Genomic DNA, 13,328 nt, shown 5'->3' with positions numbered 1-13,328 from the left:
CTGAGCGCTTCTCCAGGCTCCTCAGCTTGAACACCTGGCTTCAACAATCCCGCTCAGCTCACCACCTTCACTTCATCGACAACTTCCACCTCTGCTGGAACCACCCTGCTCTCTACCGTCACGATGGATTACATCCCAGAGGCTGGAAACTCCGCCCTGTCAGTCTTGTCTGCAGTCCAGCAGTCCAGACGTCTCCAGCTGTCAGTCCAGCTGACTGACTAACGGTAAGCCCCGCCCACTCTTCACACACCCCTGTCTCCGTTATTATCTCCAGCAGACAGTAGGGGTGGGCGATACTCCAAATTTTGGGATCGATCCGATCCCAAGTAATTACTGGGCCAGTATCGCCGATACCGATTCCGATTCTTTTCACTACTTTTTTTTTACATTTTTTTTTTTAATTTTTAAGTTTATTTTACATACATCACAGGTCGCAGTAACGCTGTTTGAAGCTGTAAAGTAGCTCCCAACAGTTCCTGCTCCTCTTCCTCATCTTAACATTGCCTTAATAAGCCGGTCTGTCTGTCTGAACAGCAGAAGAGGAGCTGCACACTGAGCCTGAGTGAACGACCTCACCTGGACAATAAAACACTGTGTTTGTTCCTGTTAAATCTAGAATAGAATTCAAAATCCTCCTCTGAACCTATAAAGCCCTGAACAACCAGGAACCATCAGATCTTAAACAGCTGTTAGTCCCAGACTGTCCCAGGAGAACGCTTCCTTCTCAGAGTGCTGGTCTGCTGGAGGTTCCTGGTTCTCTAACAGTAGAACAGGAGGCAGAGCCTTTAGCTATCAGGCTCCTGTTCTGTGGAACCAGCTCCAGAGTCTGGAGGGGAGGCTGACTCAGCCTCTGCTGTAAGACCAGGATGAAGACCTTTCTGTTCAACAAAGCTTACAGCCAGGGGTCGCGCCTGCTCGCCCTCTCTCTCTCTCTCTCTCTCTCTCTCTCTCTCTCTCTCTCTCTCTCTCTCTCTCTCTCTCTCTCTCTCAACTATTATGTAACTGTTCTGTAAGGTGATGTTGGGAAAATGACTCGTGGATTTATTGTATAAATCTGTGAACCTGTGTCCACTTCCAAGGAAATAAAATGATCTCTCCCCCTCTCGCTCTCCCTCTCTCTCTCTCTTTCCACTGTGGGAGACCAATAGTCAGAACACCAGAACCCTGGACCAAGAGACTGTCTCTGGGGTGGACTAGAGCCGTGCTTGAGGGATCGCAGACAGAACATCAGTCAGCTGATCCATTGAGACAGCCTGGATCCAGTGGGTTCAGTTCTAACTGGGCTTCAATCAAAACAGCTGCTCCACTGATTGATGGAGGAACCCGGACCCAGTGGGTGTACGGTTTACTGAACCCCGGGTTCTACCCTGTGGAACCGGCTCCCAGCTCTGCTCCTTCTCTTGTTTCAATGTAATTTCATTGTATTGCTACATGTGACTGATGACTGTTCCTCCTGTAGCCTCTGGACCCTGTTTATATATGAACTGTATGTAGAGACAAGAACCTGTCTGTCCTATCTCCTTCTCTTTCTGTCCCCTCACCCCAACCGGGACAGCAGGAAGACCACCTCTGATCCTGCCTCTGCAGGGTCCTCCTCCTCTGAGCCTGGTTCTGCAGGGTTCTCCTCTGGGCCTGGTTCTGCAGGGTCCTCCTCTGGGCCTGGTTCTGCAGGGTTCTTGCTCATGTGGATCTGTTGGGTTTCTCTGTAAAGTGTCTAGAAACCACCATGTTGTAATTGGCTCTTCATAAATAAAGCTGAATTGAATTGAATTGAACCAAGGCCTCCACCCCTCTGCCTCCACCCCTCCACCCCTCTCTCCCCCAGTGCTGGTCTCTGGCCCTGATGGGCCATTCTGGTCCCTGAGCTCCCTCTAGTGGTCTTGGCCGGTCGGTTCCAGCTCAGAGGCTTCTGAAGACGTCTCTGGTGTGTTGGATCTGTTTCCAGTTGCGTTGCCGTGGCAGTGATTCAGCTGAGACCTGGCGGGGCTGGACCTGGTTTCTGGTTTTGCTCTCAGCTCCAGGAGGAGCTGGGTTGAATGCTTTGTCCTCTCTGTCGCCTGGTTCTGGGGCCGTCTGGAGCTGTCCCCTCACTGTCCTGCTGGACGGCTTGCAGAGGGACCCTCCAGGCCTCCAGTGGTTCTGTTCACGTCTTCGTGTTCGTTGTCCTCCTGGTGCCGGTCCAATGGTCCTCCCAGGCTGTGGCCAATCAGAGCGAGTGGCCCTGCACCGCATAGTACTCATCATCATCATTATCATCATCATCATCATCATCTTGGTCTGAGTGGATCTCCAGTGTCAGCTGATTCGGTCTCTTAGGCCAAGGGTCCCATGGCACGAGACGGAGACGTACCGCTCTGGACCTGATCTGGCCCACATCAGGTTTCAGTTCAGAAACAGGAACGTCTTTTCGTCCTACAGTCCTTCAAGGCACTGCTCCACACACTGCCGGATGCCGCTGGATGCTGCTGGACGCTGCTGGATGCCGCTGGACGCCGCTGGACGCCGCTGGACGCCACTGGACGCCGCTGGACGCCTGTGGACGCCGCTGGACGCCTGTGGATGCCGCTGGATGCCGCTAGAAGCCACCAGACACCGCTGGATGCTGCTGGACGGCGCTGGACATGACTGGACACTGTTGGACGCCGCAGGATGCCGCTAGACGCCGCTGGACGCCACTGGACGCCACTGGACGCCGGTGGATGCCGCTGGACGCCGCTAGAAGCCACCAGACGCTGCTGGACGCTGGTGGACGCCACAGGATGCCACTAGATGCCGCTAGATGCCACTGGATGCCACTGGACGCTGCTGGATGCTGCTGGACGCCGCTAGAAACCACCGGACGCCACTGGATGCCGCTGGACGTGCCTGGACACCACTGGATGCCGGTGGACGCTGCAGGATGCCGCTAGACGCCGCTGGACGCTGCTAGAAGCCACCAGATGCCGCTGGACACCGCTGGACACCGCTGGACGTGACTGGATACCGTTGGACACCAGTGGACACCGCAGGATGCCGTTGGACGCTGCTGGACACCGTTGGACGCCGCTGGACGCTGTTGGACACCGTTGGATGCCGCTGGAAGCCGCCGGACACCGCTGTACGCCACTAGTCACCACTGGATGCTGCAGGATGCCGCTCGACGCCGCTGGATGCCGTTGGACGCTGTTGGACACCGCTGGATGCTGCAGGACGCGGCTAGACGCCGTTGGACACCGCTGGACGCCACTTGTCACCACTGGATGCCGCTGGACGTGACTGGATGCCGCAGGATGCGGCTAGACGCCGCTGGATGCCGCAGGACATGGCTAGACGCTGCCGGACGCCACTGGATGCCACTGGACGTGACTGGACACCGCTGGATACTGCTGGACACCACTGGACTCCACTGGACCCTGCTGGACGCCACTGGACGTTCATGAGGTCCAAAGGGGTCCTGACCCATTGGTAGAGGACCCAGGGGGTCGAAGGCGGTCTGCTGTCCTCATAAACCCCTGGGACACGCCTTCCCCTGGTCCAGCAGTGAGACGATGGTGTCCCCCCAGGTCGTCCACTACGTCCTCTACCCTGGGAACGGGGTTTGATCTGGGTGTGTTCTGCAGTTCTGTAGACAAAGCGTGAGCATGAAGAACCATCTTTCTGTCCTATGCATTCCACTGGAGAGGAGGACGAAGACGTCTCCATCCGTCACTCTGCCACCAAGTCCCGTAAGACGTCCCTCATGTTCCTGGACAGCGGCTTTGGTACAGAGAGACATGTTTCTGAGACGGGTTCTGTGTCTTAACAAGACGTCCATTTGCTGAGACACAAACCAGCAGGAGACAAAGTAGGTTCTGCAGGGTTCTCCTCTTCTGATCCTGGTTCTGCAGGGTTCTCCTCCTCTGAGCCTGGTTCTGCAGGGTTCTCCTCTTCTGATCCTGGTTCTTCAGGGTTCTCCTCCTCTGAGCCTGGTTCTGCAGGTTCTCCTCTGACCTTGTTCTGCAGGGTTCTCCTCCTCTGATCCTGGTTCTTCAGGGTTCTCCTCCGCTGAGCCTGGTTCTGCAGGTTCTCCTCTGACCTTGTTCTGCAGGGTTCTCCTCCTCTGATCCTGGTTCTTCAGGGTTCTCCTCCTCTGAGCCTGGTTCTGCAGGTTCTCCTCTGACCTTGTTCTGCAGGGTTCTCCTCTTCTGATCCTGGTTCTTCAGGGTTCTCCTCCTCTGAGCCTGGTTCTGCAGGTTCTCCTCTGACCTTGTTCTGCAGGGTTCTCCTCCTCTGATCCTGGTTCTTCAGGGTTCTCCTCCTCTGAGCCTGGTTCTGCAGGTTCTCCTCTGACCTTGTTCTTCAGGGTTCTCCTCCTCTGATCCTGGTTCTTCAGGGTTCTCCTCCTCTGATCCTGGTTCTTCAGGGTTCTCCTCCTCTGAGCCTGGTTCTGCAGGTTCTCCTCTGACCTTGTTCTGCAGGGTTCTCCTCCTCTGATCCTGGTTCTGCAGGGTTCTCCTCCTCTGATCCTGGTTCTGCAGGGTTCTCCTCCTCTGATCCTGGTTCTGCAGGGTTCTCCTCCTCTGATCCTGGTTCTGCAGGGTTCTCCTCCCCTGGTGCGACTGCAGTTCCAGAGAGAACCACCGCTCTGCTGTTGCTCAAGAACCAGCAGGAATGTGTGTGTGTGTGTGTGTGTGTGTGTGTGTGTGTGTGTGTGTGTGTGTGTGTGTGTGTGTGTGTGTGTGTGTGTGTGTGTGTTCTGTTGGCAATCAAAGTGTTTTTGAGGGATAGTTGTGGCTTTATGTGTGTTACAGGCCTTTCACTGTTCCCAGGAAAACAGGACATGAACTGGAAGAATGAATGTGTGTGTGTGTGTGTGTGTGTGTGTCAGATAGTCAAAAACAAGCAGAATTCCAGCAGCAGAGCAGATTTCAGCAGACTGGATACAGCAGCACAAGCCTCAGACAGACAGAGAGACAGACAGGTATCTGAGACAGGTGAGACAGGTGGGACAGGTGGACATCTTGGGGACATGGCGTGTTCCGACTGTTGCAGCCGAGCGGCGGAGAGCAGGGAGCCCAGACTGAGTCCTGAACAGCTGTAAGTGCGACTGTTTCCTGTATGATTGAAGAGGCTCTTTACCTGCAGCTGAACTGAGACAGGCGGAGGACAGAGACAGGCGGAGGACAGAGACAGGCGGAGGACAGGGACAGGCGGAGGACAGAGACAGGTGGAGGACAGGGACAGGCGGAGGACAGAGACAGGCGAAGGACAGAGACAGGCAGAGGACAGGGACAGGCGGAGGACAGAGACAGGCGAAGGACAGAGACAGGCAGAGGACAGAGACAGGCGGAGGACAGAGACAGGCGGAGGACAGAGATAGGTGGAGGACAGAGACCATCTCTGTGTCTCTGTCCTGGAGAGGAGGATTCCACCGATAGTGGAACCTCGGATCCAGGAGGAACAATGCGGTTTTTGTCCTCGTCGTGGAACCCTGGACTAGCTTGAGACCCTCCATAGGGGCTCCAGGGTTCGTGGGAGTTTGTCCAACCAGTCCTCATGTGCTTTGTGGACCTGGAGAAGACGTTCCACCGCGTCCCTCGCGGTTCCTTGTGGGGGGCTTCAGGAATACAGAGTCAAGGGCCAATTGTTCAGGGCCGTACGGTCTCTGTAGGACCGGTGTAGGAGTCTGGTCCGCATTGATAGCAGTAAGCTGGACCTGGACCTGGTTCATGTTGGACTCCAGCCGGACTGAACTTTGGACCGGTTCTGTTCAATATCTTTATGGACAGAATTTCTAGGCGCAGCCAGGGGCCAGAGGGGGTCCAGTACGGGGACCAGGAACTGGAGGGGGTCCCATTCAGGGACCAGGAGCTGGAGGAGGTTCGGTTCAGAGACCAGGAGCTGGAGGGGGTCTGGTTCAGGTACCAGGAGCTGGAGGGGGTCCGGTTTGGGGACCACAGGATTTCATCTCTGCTTTTTGCAGATGATGTTGTCCTGTTGGCTCCATGGAACCTGGACCATCATGCACTGGGGCGGTTCACAGCCGAGTGTGAAGCTACAGGGATGATGATCAGAACTTCCAAATCCAAGGCCCTGGTCCTGGACCGGAAGAAGGTGGTCTGTCCTCTCCAGGTCGGTGGAGAGACTCTGGTCCAGGTGGAGGAGTTTCAGTATCTTGGGGTCTTGTTCACAGTGGAGGAAGGGTGGAGGAGAGACTGACAGGAGGGTGGAGCAGTGTTTCAGTCCGTTGTGGTGAAGAAGGAGCTGAAAGAAGCTCTGGATTCACCGTCAGTCCACGTTCCCCCCTCACCTCTGGTTCTGAGTCTGGGTCAGAACCCAAAGGACCAGATCCAGATCCAAGAGGCTGAAAGGAGCTTCCTCTGCAGTGACATGGGGAGGAGCTACGTCACCAGGGGGAGGAGCTACGTCACCAGGGGGAGGAGCTACATCACCAGGGGGAGGAGCTGGGAGCAGAGCCGCTGCTCCACATGGAGAGGAGCAGTGAGGAGCTCAGCTCCTCTTTAGGATGGAACCTCCTGGAGCCTCCCTGGGAGGAGATCTGAACATGTCCCACCGGGAGGAGACCCCAAGGAACACAATTGATCGATCTGGGACTCCCCCCACTCACCTGCACCTGGATCAAAGATTTCCTGACAAACCGACCCCAGACGGTTAAACTGGGGCCCCACCAGTCCTCCACCCGGTCACTGAGCACAGGCTCTCCGCAAGGGTGTGTGCTGAGTCCACTGCTCTACACCCTCTACACCACGGACTGCAGACCCGCCCACTCCAGCAACACCATCATTAAGTTTGCGGATGATACAACGTTGGTGGGACTGATCACCAGGGGCGATGAGTCTGCCTACAGGGATGAAGTCCTGAAACTGGCTGAGTGGTGCTCGGCAAACAACCTGTCTCTGAACACCACAAAGTCCAAAGAAGTCATCGTGGACTTTAGGAAACGCAGGTCTGATCCACCTCCCCTTTTCATACACGGGGATCCAGTGGAGAGGGTCCACACCTTCACCTTCCTGGGCACTGTGATCACCGACAACCTCTCCTGGTCTGCAAACACCTCAGCTGTCTTTAAGAAGGCACAGCAGCGTCTGCACTTCCTGAGAGTTCTCAGGAAAAGTAACATCTGTGAGAAGCTGCTGGTGACCTTCTACCGCTCCACCGTCGAGAGCATCCTGACCTACTGCATCACCGTGTGGTTCTCCCACTGCACCGAGGCAGACAGGCAGAGACTACAAAGAGTGGTGAGGACAGCTGAAAAGATCATCGGATGCCCTCTTCCCTCCATCAGAGACTTATTCACATCCCGCTGCCTCAGCAGAGCTGAGGCAATCAAAAGAGACAGTACCCACCCAGCACACCACCTGTTTGAACTGTTCCCCTCTGGCAGGCGCTACAGGTCCATCAAAACAAAGACAAACAGACTAAGAAACAGCTTCTTTCCACAAGCCATCACTGCACTGAATCTGAAGGGTCACTGACAGACACGCACTCATGGAAATGTGCAATAATCTGCAAATACTGCAAGTTCTTTTCTATATATGATTTTTTTTTTTTTTTTTTTTCTATTTATGTTTTCCTTTTAAATTTGCACTATTGTTGGTTGTTCTTTTAAATACACGGATGCTGCTTGAAATTTCGTTGCACTTTGTGCAATGACAATAAACTGATTCTGATTCTGATTCTGACCAGGACAGGATGCAGAGACCATGTCTCTCGGCTGGACTGGGAACACCTCGGGATCCTCCAGGAACAGCTGGAGGAAGAGTCTGGGGACAGGAAGTGTTGGGACAGGAAGTGTGGACATCCCTGCTTAGACTGCTGCCCCGCCACCCAATCTCGGATAAGCAGTGGAGGATGGATGGATGGATAGATGGATGGATGGATGGATGGATGGATGGACAGAGACAGGCGGAGGACAGTCAGGACATGGAGCTTCTGTCACGGCTTCACCATAGCCGGACTGCTGGCTCCACACCTCCGCCCTGGCCAGAGGACGGACCACACTGGCTGACTGTGCTGCTGATGGAGAGGACCAGGGTCAGTCCAGGACCTTCATGGTCTCAACCTGTTCTTCTGGAGCACGTCCCACCTTACCCCATTATGTCCCTGCAGCACGCAAGTGCCACCGCGGTCTGCTAGACGCAGGTGACTCCACAGCCAGTGTTCAAACTGCTTTACTGCCAGTGGACACAGTCACCACAGCTCAGTCCGGCGGGCTTCCCTAGCTGCCATCACACCATGCAGTTCTCCTCCTGGTCGTCACCGTCTCCAAACTTTCCAGTTTTGCGTGCACTGGCTTCCTCCTGCTTCTGCTGCAGTGTGTGCAGCTCTCCCCCTGCGCCAGTCCAGAGCACTACTTCTAGCAGGAAAGACCGTCATCAATTGATCCCCTCTCTCCTGCAGCCCAGAGCAAATCACGCCCCTCCTCCACTCACCTCCACCGCCCAACTGAGGTCGGGGAAACACCTGGCCAAGTGTACCCCCCCCCCCCCCCCCCCCCCCCCCCCCCCGGAGGGCGAGAGAGGAAATCGGCCACCGCTATCTGTGTCCCCGGCCTCTGGACCACCTCGAACTTAAAGGGCTGCAAAACCAGATACCACCGAGTGATTCGGGCGTTGGTGTCCTTCCTGCGGTGGAGCCATTGGAGCGGGGCGTGGTCCGAACAGAGGATGAAGCAGGTAGTAGCGAAGCGTCCCGACCACCCACCGGATGGCCAGACACTCCTTTTCTACGGTGCTGTACTGCGACTCCCTCTCTGAGAGTTTCCAGCTGATGTAATGGATTTGGTGGCTGCCTCACCTCCTTTTTGGACTTGGGCCGTGGGCAAGCTGCAATCGTGGCTGTCTTGTCTATCTGTGGATGCACCAGCCCGCTGCCCCAGGTACCATACCTCCCTCCATCCAACTGCACACTTCTTCGGGTTGGCCATAAGCCACGCCTGTCTCAGCGACCGGAGCACCACGGACACCTGCTGCACATGCTCCGCCCAGCTATCACTATGGATGATGACGTCCAAGTAGGCGGCAGCATTTGCGGCATGCAGGCGCAGCGTCCATGAGATGTTGAAATGTGGCCGGGGCCCCGAACAAACCGAATGGAAATGTGACGAATTGGTACAACCCGTACGGAGTGGAGAAAGACGATTTTTCCCGGGACTCTGGCAACAAGGGAATTTGCCAGTAGCCCTTCGTCAAATCCAGTGTCGTGAAAAAGCGAGCAGTGCCCAGCTGGTCCAGGAGTTCGCCGACCCGGGGCATTGGGTAGGCATCAAATCGTGACACATCATTCACCTTGCGGTAGTCCACACAGAAGCGTACAGTCCCATCCTTCTTCATCAACAGAACAATGGGACTACACCAGGCACTGTTGGACTCTTCTATTACTCCCATCTCCAACATAAGAGGGGGTACCCAAAAGAATCCGGAATTTGACTGTAACTTTTTACTTCTGACATTTCAAAATAAAACATCACTGTCACCTTCAAAATAGTCTCCATCCACATTAATGCAGCGCTCCAGCCGTGTCTCCCACCTCACGAATGCGTCGTCACACCCGTGCGTAATTGTGCCATTTTTTGCCGGCTGCCATTTGTCTGTCCCCTCCTCCACATCTGCAAACCGCTGTCCCTTCAGCTGCTTCTTCAACTTGGGGAACAAGAAAAAGTCACTCAAGGCTAGGGGTGGGCGATATGGAAAAAACGTCATATCATGATTTTTTTAAATTAATATCACAATCACGATTTTATCACGATTCTTTTTTATATTGATTTTTCTAGACTAATTTGCAAGTTTGATCATTTTTCCCCCAATGTTAAACATATAAAATGTATAAACTGTATTTGAACATGCAAAACCGTAAAAGAAAAAAAAGACAATTTAAGCTAAAGAAACTGGCTTTAATTTAAATAGTACAGGTTTTTTTCTAATCAAAATGTGCAATGAACACAAACATAAAAAGTAATGAACAGCAATAGAGTGCACTTTTGTAACACAAAAAACTAAACATCAAATAGCTTTTTAGCAGTTTTAATGGGATAAAGTTTTAATAGTTGCGCTATATGACCACTAGAGGGCTCTGTCTCCATTGAAACACAGCCCCTCATCATCCCATTAAATCAAAGACGTTCCACTAGTGATCAGACTAAAGGTTCATTTCAGCTGTTAGCTTGATGGTTTGTTCACTAAGTGTCTTTTCACATTTCTGTGATTTGTTGTATATAAAATCCCTCATGCTAGCTTGTGAACTGCTAACGGTAGCTCGCTAGCTAGCATTAGCCTCGGTGCTAGCTTCAGCGTCTCTCCCTCCAGCTTGTTGGGGTGTTTCTATGGCGGCTGATCTCTTGTAGATCCCGTACTGCTGCTGTAACCCAGCTCTGCCTGACCCAGCCTCCACCCAGCCTCCACCCAGCCTCCGCCCAGCCTCCACCCAGCCTCCACCCAGCCTCCACCCAGCCTCCTCCCAGCCTCCACCCAGCCTCCTCCCAGCCTCCGCCCAGCCTCCTCCCAGCCTCCACACAGCCTCCTCCCAGCCTCCACACAGCCTCCGCCCAGCCTCCACCCAGCCTCCTCCCAGCCTCCACACAGCCTCCTCCCAGCCTCCGCCCAGCCTCCTCCCAGCCTCCACACAGCCTCCACACAGCCTCCACCCAGCCTCCGCCCAGCCTCCACACAGCCTCCACCCAGCCTCCACCCAGCCTCCACCCAGCCTCCACACAGCCTCCACCCAGCCTCCACCCAGCCTCCTCCCAGCCTCCACACAGCCTCCACCCAGCCTCCACCCAGCCTCCACCCAGCCTCCACACAGCCTCCACCCAGCCTCCACCCAGCCTCCACCCAGCCTCCTCCCAGCCTCCACCCAGCCTCCTCCCAGCCTCCGCCCAGCCTCCTCCCAGCCTCCACCCAGCCTCCACCCAGCCTCCTCCCAGCCTCCACCCAGCCTCCGCCCAGCCTCCGCCCAGCCTCCACCCAGCCTCCACCCAGCCTCCACCCAGCAGCAGCTCCAGGTAGAGAAGCTCCACAGCGCTCCGCTCGCTGTTAGCTGCCTTTGTGTCCCGAACGCAGCGCTGGCTGTGGCTGCGTGTTTTTTTTGAAATCATGTTAATGTTGCGCTGCATGTATCTATTGTGTGTGTGGAGAACTGCACCAGAGGGAATGTTTAGTTGATATTATCTGAAGCTTTCAGGTAACATCATCACTCCAAAAAATATTATATATTGGTGAAAAAACAACAAGGAGAACGTGACGATTTAACGATCTTTCTGATTTATGAGAATCGTCCCGACGTTATAATCCTTAACGATCTTAAATCGTCATATCGCACACTCAAGGCTTCATCTAGCGAATCAGGCGGATGGGAGAGGAGATTCATCTCATTCTTCTCCAGAAACTGCGTGAGGCGCAGCGCCGTGTCCGCTGGCGCTCTGTGGTGGTGGATCAACCGGCTCCACTCCGCCACGACGCTCTGCTTCCTCCTCACATCCTCACGGAGCGTCTGAGGACTTCCTGTAGTCGTCCTGGTTTACAGTCTGACCTGGAGGGACAGACTCGCTGTGGACGAGACCCTGGACAGCCGAGAAGCAGCTCAGCATTGTTTTCACGCTGAGCGGACCTGACGCCGACATCTGGCCCTTCTCAGACCCCCGGACCACTCATGGACCTGAGTCTTCCCCAGAGCAGCATCCTTGTAGGCTTGCTGCAACAAGCTGAGTGTTTCTGCTGCTGTTTTTCCAGCAAGAAGCAGAATTTAATGTTTGCGCTGCTCTGGCTTCACAGTCAATGTCGCCATTTTGGAAAAAAATCGCAGACCGCCGCTGCACTCTGTTGCTATAAATAGCTCCTGACAGGCGTCAGTGTCACTCTGGGAGCTCAGATTTCTCACAGATGTGCACGAGGCTTACCTGCAGCACATCTGACGGCCAGGAGTCCAAACTCATTATTAGGAACCGAGCCCTGGAGGGCATGGTGGCCGCAGGCCACCATGCTCGTAGGGCAAGGTCTCTATTGTTTTTTGTTCGTTTCTCCTCCTTCTTCATTATTATACTGACCTACCAACTAAACGCGAATTTGACCCCCTAAACATGCACGAAAACTCACCAAATTTGGCACGCACATCATGACCGGCGAAAAATTTTATACCGATACTGGCCTTATTTCAAAGTATCGGGTACTCGTGAAGGCTACCGATGCCATCCGCCGATACTCACGGCAAGAAAACCCCACGTGTAGTAAGCCCTCCTCTCCAGCAGGTGGCAGTAGTGCAACCAAATGGGATGCAAGCTGCCGACAAACATGAAGGAGGAAGAAGCTCCTCTCTGGAGCTGACAGGCGCAGGGCTGCACTGCAGCGGGTTGATTCTCCATGAGTCTCATCCAGAGCAGAGACAACAGGATGAGTCCAGAACGGCTGCTCGTCTCACCAGAACCGCCGGTGTGGAAATTCTGTTATATCAGTGAAAACGAGCCGAGCTTTGCAGAATGCTAACTCTGCAATGCTAAAATTGCTAAAGGAGGTGCGCAATGTTGTTCATTTACCACTAGTAATTTGTTTAAACACCTCAGAGCGAAGCTTGTGGACGAGAGTCTGACGCTGTTGTGCTGGAAAAAAGAAAACTCCGGCAGCAACTCGACGGCAAACTCTGCAGAAGACCGAGAAACTGAAGAGCAGAGATCTGAGAGCAGCACAGAGAACAGCAGCAGCTCTTTAAACTCAGGGGCTGTTCTGTCTTTGACTTAAGTTCATAAAAAAGTCATTAAAATTAGTACATTTAAAAACCTTAGTTTATGTAAAGTGTAAAACTCAGAGAAAACTGTTTTATCTTGCACTTCATTTCATTTAAAAACCGTTAAAATAAGTTCATTTTAAAAAGTGTAGAACTTAGAGTTGTTTGTTTACGTCTTGTAAGTCAGTTCATTTAAAAAAAAACTTAAAATTCAGAGAAATTGTTTTATCTTGCACTTAATTTCATTTAAATAAGTGCAAACTCAAGAGTTTGTTTTATTTTTCAGACTATTATTTTGGACTTAAAGTGGCTGGGCTGCCTTTTTATAAGAAATAAAATTCATTTTCAAAAATAATCTGTCATTGCATTATTTTAAATTTTATGTATATAAAGTATCGGTATGCAAGTATCGGTATCGGTGAGTACTGAAGATGAAGTACTCGTACTTGGTATCGGTCTGAAAAATGGTGGTATCGCACATCCCTAATTATTATTGTTTTCTGACCAAATTCCGGTTTCTTTTGGGTACGCCCTCGTAGCCTCCAGTTCTTACCGAACAATTTTCCTTTTATGTTCAGGCAGTCGGTACGGATGTGAACGTACAGTCGCACCGGGGAGAGTCTCGATGTGGTGCT

The sequence above is a fragment of the Salarias fasciatus genome, chromosome 7 (assembly GCF_902148845.1).
Source record: "Salarias fasciatus chromosome 7, fSalaFa1.1, whole genome shotgun sequence".
NCBI classification, from domain to species: Eukaryota; Metazoa; Chordata; class Actinopteri; order Blenniiformes; family Blenniidae; genus Salarias; species Salarias fasciatus.
The sequence above is the reverse complement of the archived record's forward strand: the minus strand, read 5'-3'. Positions refer to the sequence as shown.